General features: G+C 48.9%; 7 non-coding genes across 7 annotated transcripts; 3 read left to right on the top strand and 4 right to left on the bottom strand.

Annotated features, from left to right (window-relative positions):
* Positions 1-451: 451 nt before the first annotated feature.
* Positions 452-524, bottom strand: Trnav-uac. Its single transcript has one exon. It is a non-coding gene; the product is annotated as a tRNA-Val (tRNA).
* A 376-nt stretch (positions 525-900) lies between these two features.
* Positions 901-973, bottom strand: Trnav-uac. The gene has a single exon. It is a non-coding gene; the product is annotated as a tRNA-Val (tRNA).
* Positions 974-1220: 247 nt separating this feature from the next.
* Trnar-ucu lies at positions 1221-1306 on the top strand. The gene is given in 2 exon segments: positions 1221-1257; positions 1271-1306. It is a non-coding gene; the product is annotated as a tRNA-Arg (tRNA).
* A 363-nt stretch (positions 1307-1669) lies between these two features.
* On the top strand, positions 1670-1752 carry Trnal-uaa. The gene has a single exon. It is a non-coding gene; the product is annotated as a tRNA-Leu (tRNA).
* Positions 1753-3048: 1296 nt separating this feature from the next.
* On the top strand, positions 3049-3121 carry Trnak-uuu. The gene has a single exon. It is a non-coding gene; the product is annotated as a tRNA-Lys (tRNA).
* A 725-nt stretch (positions 3122-3846) lies between these two features.
* Positions 3847-3919, bottom strand: Trnaf-gaa. Its single transcript has one exon. It is a non-coding gene; the product is annotated as a tRNA-Phe (tRNA).
* Positions 3920-6458: 2539 nt separating this feature from the next.
* Trnak-uuu lies at positions 6459-6531 on the bottom strand. Its single transcript has one exon. It is a non-coding gene; the product is annotated as a tRNA-Lys (tRNA).
* Between the last annotated feature and the right edge of the window lie 1740 nt (positions 6532-8271).

Here is an 8271-nt window from a genome sequence, read left to right as displayed (position 1 = left end):
TTCCATAATTACAGACAATAAACCATGGTAATCCCCCCAAAAAAAAGTATGTTTAAAAGTACGTGTTTTTTTTTTTTAAGTATGTTTAAAGGCAGTGGGCCTGAAGCTATCTAAATGTGGAGGGAAGACTTCGAGGTTCCACAATTCAGTAACAGCAGCAAGTTTGAAAGGACATACTCTAAGACCAGAGGAGGGAGGTGAGCAGTACCACACCAACTTATTAAACAGGTTCAGCCTAGCGCGCAGGAGCAGCGGAGCCTGGAGGAACCCCCTGCACTTCCCCGAGGATGCGAGGAGGGGCAGCAGCGGGGACCCAAAGAGCGGGGCGGGAAGAGGGGAACCTGCCAGGCAGAGAGGACACCGCAGGGACCCGGGAGCAATGCCTTGGCTCCTTAAATTCCGTGAGCAAAATCTGACTTTCAAAAGTTGTAGAAACATAAACAGGTGCACATGGTCCCACTGGGGCTCGAACCCAGGACCTTCTGCGTGTAAAGCAGACGTGATAACCGCTACACTATGGAACCACATACAAAAGGTTGCGTTTCCAAAGGTATGTATTTCAAGGTGATTTGGTAACAAAGGGGCATAAATTTCAAATTGGGCGTCCTAAAAAGGTATTTTTTTAAAGAAACATCTTCAGTTTACTGGCCTGGTGATGCACGCCCATAATCAGAGCACTAAGGATTATTATGCGTTCGAGGACAGCCTGAAACTACATAGTGAATTAAAAAAAAAAAACAAAAAACTTCAGCTTCAATAAATTTTTTTACTGAAAGTACAAGTACCGAGGTCACTTGCTGCAAACCATTAAATAGTAGTGTCTCTAGCTTCCAAACACAAAATCCAATGTACCAAACTGGTAAATAAATAAATCAATTACAGATAATAAAAAATCTGCTATGGTTCCACTGGGGCTCGAACCCAGGACCTTCTGCGTGTAAAGCAGACGTGATAACCGCTACACTATGGAACCGCACGGGCGTAAGCTGCGCAGGATTCACTAACTAGACATAAAGAGGCTGTGATGACGTGATCTGAGATTAAGGTGCGGCCATGATGCACAAAGAGAATTTGGGGAAAGGATTTTATGCTTCCTGCCGCAGCTCGCGCGCTCCCTGATCTCCGCCCCACGGCCCGGGATCACTGAAGGGAGAAGGCGCTCGGCTCCGGGCTCGCAGCTTGTGTCCTGATGTAGGCAGCGCGTGCAAAAATTAACACCTGGCTCTGTGGCGCAATGGATAGCGCATTGGACTTCTAGATAAATGGAGGCATTCAAAGGTTGTGGGTTCGAGTCCCACCAGAGTCGCTTTTCTTTTGATAAGGAGGCAAAAGAAACCAGAAGAGCGATCAAAAGTAAAAGCAAAAAATCTGAACTTCTGAAATGTTCGACCCTGAGCCCATTTGTAGAAAGAAGGAAACAAATACCCCCTTCGTGTGTCCTCTGTCTTGTGTTAGGAGCCCCGCTTTGCCCCGGGAGTGCCTTCAACCATGTCCCCTGAGATGAAGAAAATAGCAAGATATAACCAAAGCCACAAAAAGTTATTCCCCTCTCCACTGTCACTGTTTTACATAAACAACTTTTTAAAAATTATTTTTTTATTTTTCGGAAACTTTTGAGTCTCTCAGTAGTGTCGGAGTTGCTGAAAAATCAAGTGCTATTCACTCAGATACCAGAATGGCCGAGTGGTTAAGGCGTTGGACTTAAGATCCAATGGATTTATATCCGCGTGGGTTCGAACCCCACTTCTGGTAGAGACCTTTTTATTTTTTATTTTTTCGCCATTGCGATTTTAGGCGTCCAGGTAACAGCAGCCAACCCCATGTGAAAGAGGGAGTCAAGGTGAGACCCTTCTCCCAGGGGCACGCAAGGATAGACAGCTTCCAGATGGTTGTTTTGGAAAATGGGAAGCAAACGTGTGCGACCCTGACATTGCTAAAACTGTTGTAAAGACGTTCAACCTAGTCAAGGATTAACTATTCACACCCCGCTCTGAAGGCTGACAGTGTGCGGCTGCAGAGATTTAAAAAATAACAAACAAAAGCAAAATGAGAGAGAGAGATTGAGGTTCAGCCGTAAGGTTTCTGACAGCGGCCCTTCCACGACGGGGCGGCAGAGCAGCACACCCGGGGCTGAGATCGGCGCCCGGCAGGCGAGCGCGGCGCCCAGCGATCGGCTTTCTCCTCGGTGGCCCGGCCGCGACCCCCACCCAGGACCACTCTTCCTCCTCCACTGGAGCCCCCACCCACCCACCCACGGCCTCGGCAACTTTCCGTTCAAGGACAGCTTTGCGGCTCGGTGCTAGCACTAGGGACAGACAGACAGTCGCCAGCTCCCCCGGAGGACAGAGAGGCGTTAGGCAGCCGCTTTGGGGGACCGTGCGGCAGGGGCAGGGGTTCTCTTAGCCCGGGCCCTGTCTCCTAGGATCAAGGTCCCAAGCCGCGGCGGTACGAGCTGGGGAGAAAGCGGTACTCAGGACGGGCAGGGAGCGCGGAAGGGAAAGCAGCCCGATCCCGGCCGGGGTCACCATCCTCGGGGCCCGCGGCTGAGGGGTCCGCGTGCGGGTTGAGGAAAACTGCCCGGCTCCGGTGCGGTGTTCCGAAGCCGGCGTCGCCTCTCCACGGAGCCGGGGCCGGGTGGCTCCGCGGGGCGCTCACTACATGTGAGGGAGCTCGAAATCTGGGGACCAGCGCATTCGGCCCAGGGAGCGAGAAGTCCCAAACCCGGGATGTTCCTTTGGGAAATTCCTTACCTCCAGGGTGTCGCACATTGGGACGTGTAATATATATATATATATATATATATATATATATATATATATATATATATATATATATATATATATATATTATTACTATTATCTTTATAATTAACACACGATTGAAGAAAAAGACAACTCGATTTCGCCACACACATGCTCATCTCGATTTTGAACAGTGGCCTTTCAGAAAATCGACAAAAAGAATCAAGATTTGAATCCAATAGCAAAGAATGTTGCCTCGAGGCCTATTTTAGTGTGGATAGACAAAGGTCACACCACTTCTCCAGGAGCCCGGATAGCTCAGTCGGTAGAGCATCAGACTTTTAATCTGAGGGTCCAGGGTTCAAGTCCCTGTTCGGGCGGAGGTTGTTTTAGGTTCCTTATGGAAAAGACATGAAACACTTTAAGACGTTACAACCAGCAAAGCAAGACAACAAGCATAATAAACTGGCCTTCTTAGGTGGATAAAAAAGTTTCTTAAATTATCTATTTCCTCTAATCTTCAGGCATTTTCCTTAAAACGTACATGTGTTACAAATCAAATACAAGCAAAGCATCAAAAAACAATTAAGAGAATTGCATACTTGTTGTCAGAATCAATAGTAATATTCTTGGCGAGAAAATGAGTAAGGGAAATGAGGTTCCAAAAAATATTTCGGATAGGGAAAAAAAAAAAAGTTGGATGAAAAAAGACGTAATTTGTCTCCATGCAGGAACGGATAGATTCCTGGTGCTATCTCGTGTGCGATGACTTACAATACTTACCACAGAGGCAAATGTTTTGAGGTCAGCCTTCACCCTATCCTGGATGAGGAAACTTGCAGGGGAAGTGAGGTGAGATATTACAGGACAAACCCATGTAGCAGACATGTCAATTTCCACTCGGATGGTGAGCCACAGACCATTAAGACCCAACAGGATGCAGAGGAGGTTCCTATGTCTAAAGACCCTCTTGGTAGCCTCACAATGCTAAAAATACTGTCTAGTTGCCCTTCTAAGGGAAAAGGGGATTAGCTGTGAAATGTAATTAGGGGAGAAAGGCAAGAACCGAGAGAAGTCCGAAATGGACTTCAGAGCCAAAAGTCTCTGCCGAAACCCGGGATCGAACCAGGGACCTTTAGATCTTCAGTCTAACGCTCTCCCAACTGAGCTATTTCGGCAAGTGTAACAGAGGTTTCTCCTTGATCCAGAGGAAACTTTAAAAGAAAACTTTTCCTTCACTTCTAACCTTATACTTTCTGCTTTCACTTTCTAAAGTGTATTGTTTTCAGCTCTCTAGTTTTGAGAACAATAAGAAATTTAATTCCTGTCATGGAGAATACATGAATTCTGCTTTGTCCCAGCATATCTTTCATTACTTTCCAAATGCTTTTTCCACCTTTACCCAGGGCTCCAAGCATGCTCTCTCTTGCTCGCTCGCTCTCTCTCTCTCAAATAAATAAATATATAAATATTAAAAAAAAAAACAGCCACTGAGCACCCAATGCATGTTCCATGATGGAATCATGGTGGCATCCAATCTTAATTAATTTTCCCCCAGATGTGTCCAGCCTCTCCAGTGCCTGACTTTAGTTTTTGGTCTTCACTTTTGAGACAGGATTGGGTTGAATCACCTTGAACTTCTTATCCTCCTGCCTTTACCTCCCATGTGCACCACACACCAGTTTCTAGTCTACACTTCTTCAGTTCTTGTTTGCACACTTCACAAAGGGAGCAAAGCATGGCTGAGAGAGTGGAGATGGAGAGGAGGAAAGACCAGAAGGATCCAATGGTACCCCAACCTGACGGGAGGAGAGAGTGTCCTCCTGTGAAGTTTCCCAAGATGGACTTGCTGTGCTGTCCAAGAGACTCCCTAGGAAGAACAATGAGGTGTTTGCTATGGCGCCTGGCTTGTTGCTCTGCAATGCCCTCTGAGTCCCAGGCTTCACTTTCCACGATAGCGGTGGTTTTCAAAAAGACCACCTTGCCCCACCAGTCCACTCTTCTTTGAGTAGCCACTGCAGTTCCTTTAAACACATCACAAGATTTAAAAGCTTCTGCTGAGCCAGGCATAGTGGTGCACGCCTTTAATCCCAGCACTGGGGAGGCAGAGGTAGGCCTACCTCGAAAAAACAAAAAATCAAAAATAAACCAGGCATGGCAGCGCATGCCTTTAATCCCAGCTCTCGGGAGGCCGAGATAGAAGGATTGCTGTGAGTTCAAAGGCCACCCTGAAACTGAGACTACATAGTGAATTCCAGTGACACCCTACCTCAAAAGCCTCTGCTGCCCCAATTGGCTAAGTCGCTTGTCAGCAAAGTCAAAGGACCATGGTTTGGTTCCCCAGTGTCCAGAGGGAAGTCAGATGTGTAAGGCGGTGAGACTCACTCACTTAAGTTGCATCTGGTCAATTATTTTATCACAAGAAGAAAGGTAACTAGTACAAGTATATTGCGTGCATATTCCTGTGAAATAACCTGTTTCCATGTATGCCTTATTGATTGAAAGCTGCTTGATGATGGTAATTACCATGTACCAATGCTTGCTTTTAAGTTCTACTAAGCACTGAGGGTGCCTGCTGTTTATGTTGTTTTAGGTAGGGTCTCGCTCTAGCCCAGCCTGACCTGGAATTCACTAGGCAGTCACAGGCTGGCCCTGAACTCACAGCCATCTTCCTACCTCTGCCACCCCACTGCTGGGATTAAAGGCGTGTGGCACCACGCCCAGCTTCCAAATGCTTTTTCTGTTTTTGGAAAGATAATTCCCTGTGGCCTGTGGATGCTCAGCTTCAACGGGGAAGAGGAACTGTGAATTTGTGTGCACCTTGGGTGAAGCATCCCTGAGTGCAGGGGGAAGACCCTGCCTCACGCTTGAGTTCACCTCGACGTCGACCCTTCCTCCTTAATCGGGACTCACTGGAGACCGGGGTCCATGGCTTAGAGGGTACCTGATTCGTCCCGCCCACATCTTCTTCCAAAGAGAAGGCCTCGCTGAATTAAAGACTCCGTAACTATTAAGTGCAGGAAGCGCCTGGTCCTTTCATCTCGTGGAGCATTAGTCACCTTGGGGGCCGTGCACCTGAGCTTCGCGTGTTTCCACGTCCACCTTAAAGGCCAACAAGAGCGCGGAGCGGGTGGCTGTGTTAACTGAGGAGGGGGACGCTGCCTTTCCCTTCGGTGCTTTGCACGCTCTCGAATACGACGCCCCCTTCTCCTGCTAACAGACGCTGCTCTCCACAGCAACGTCTCCCGGTTTAATCAAGGGTACCTTGTGGGGCGGAGATCTGGCCTCATGTGGAGAGAATTGCTGTTATTTGGGGCTTCGGTTCCCAGAAAATCACCTTTTCCAGAGAGGGGGGACTGCGAAAGGTCAGGGACCCGCAGACACCTCGCAGCAGTAAGCCCGAGAGTCCCGGAGCTTCACTGTGGTTCCCTGGAAGACAAGTGGATCTGGAACCCAGCCCCGGCCAGACGCCTGCAGAATAAATCTGTCTCTGTTTGGACCGGGAACCAGTGACTACAAGTCTCCGGTTCGCCCGCAGGACGTTAGCCCCGTGAAAAGCTCTCCGGCTTGTTCCCATGAACCCGTTGGGTCCAGTGTGCACACGCTGAGATTTTAGCATTCCCTTCTTTGCAAACGACAAAGCTGAACTCACACAACACAACAAAACTTTCATTTAAAGGTGGAGGGGGGACTAATTTTGGGAGGGAAAAGGAAACCCGCCCGAACAGGGACTTGAACCCTGGACCCTCAGATTAAAAGTCTGATGCTCTACCGACTGAGCTATCCGGGCTCGCTGAGGAAACGCTCCGCCTCAACCCATGAAGACTGTCCCTCCTTGCCGTAACGGCCGCGCCGCGCAGGTCCTTCCCTATGTGGGCCGGAATGTCCCGCCGCAGGTCTCGCGAGAGCAGAGGAAAGCCGAGCGGGATCCCGGAGGGCACTGGCCCGCCTGGGCGTGGGCGTGTGGAGCGAGTTCTCGGGAAAGCCGCGCTCCCTCCCCGAAACGTAAACCGGAAGCTCTGCAGGGGCGCGCAGGGAGGGGAATCCTCGGGCTGCCTGTTCCCACCCCCCGCGCTGAACCCCGGGCGTGGGGGTGAGAAGCCGTGGCTCGGGAGTGCGTCCTATCTGGTGGCCCCTCCTTCCATTTCACATGACAAGTGTGACCCCGTTTCCCCAAAATAGATGATCTGGGGGGTCTGGCGTGGCAGCCAGCACGCCCGGGTTCCTCCCCGCAGGCCGCCCGCGCGCGCGCGCACCTCGGGCCGCCGGAGCCCAACCCCCTCCCCGCAGCGCCCCCCGCTGCCGGACCTGCTCTCTCCACCTTTCAGTCCTCGGCCTAGGCAGGTGCTCTCCCCTTGCCAGCTGGAATGTCACCTCCCTTTCCCCTCCTTCCTTCCTTCCTGCTCGCTGCCTCCAAGAACTGGTAAAGAAGGAAGAACGATTTTTCATCTGCCCCTCTGCGTTATTCTAATAGCAAAAGAAAAATCAGAAAACCAAATTTTGTCAATAGTGCATTTCACACATAAGATTAATGGTAATTGATAAATGATGAAGGTAGTTACAGAACTTTGTCACATTAAACTGCTCTGGTGCCATCTCCAAACTGATAAGGGTCTAAACATTGTCTTTGGTGATCAGCCATTGTCCTTCCTGGTAGAAAAAGGAGACACCTTTGTCAATGCATACCCTGCTTGTAGGAAATCAGAACTAGTAGGGAGCTTTTCTTTGTATCTTTATCGTGATTACCTTCAGCTCAAAATAGCCCATATGCCAAAGTGGTATATTTTGGGATGCCATAATTGTTACGTATCACACATCGAATGAGCAGGTTATCTGCAATTCTTTCACCCTGAGTCTCGCTGGCAGCGAATGCTTTGGCAGAATGGGTGGATAAATGCATTAGGAGTATGCTGTGAAAGGTGTACAGGATTGAGCGGGAAGATGATACGGCCAGAGACACCATCTTCTCTAAGTGCCTTTTGCTTAAATCCCAGGTGCTTTCTCACAGGTGTTTCCTCTCCTCTTCCGGCTGAAAACTTGGCAGGGCAAACCTAAGATTATGACCCCCCCCCCATCTTTAGTAACGAATCAGCCTTCCCCTCTTAACCTGTGTGTAAACTAACACTTGAAAGCTTTAAATGATTGTGTAAGGCACAATTATGCTAGCTCTTTACTCAAAGCCTCTTGGTTTAAATGGGATATCTTCAAAAAGCACACACAGCCCGGCATGGTGGTGTACGCCTTTAATCCCAGCCGTGAGTTTGAGGCCACCCTGAGATTACATAGTGAATTCCAGGTCAGCCTGAGCTAGAGCGAGACCCTACCTTGATAAAAACAAACCAAAACAAAGCACACACAAACTCCATAATAACTTCTAGACTAGTTGGACCAAACACCTGAACCCTACAGTCTAACCAAGGTAACACACAAAATTACTCATCACACCTGTGACATTCATAGTTCAAACTGCCCAATTTGGTGGATCACTGATTTGGACTCCCTCCTTTTAGTCATTTTGTTTTCATGAATT

This window comes from Jaculus jaculus, chromosome 1 (genome assembly GCF_020740685.1).
Source record: "Jaculus jaculus isolate mJacJac1 chromosome 1, mJacJac1.mat.Y.cur, whole genome shotgun sequence".
Classification (NCBI taxonomy): Eukaryota; Metazoa; Chordata; class Mammalia; order Rodentia; family Dipodidae; genus Jaculus; species Jaculus jaculus.
Note: the sequence above shows the minus strand (reverse complement) of the source record. Positions and strands in the feature narration are given on the sequence as shown.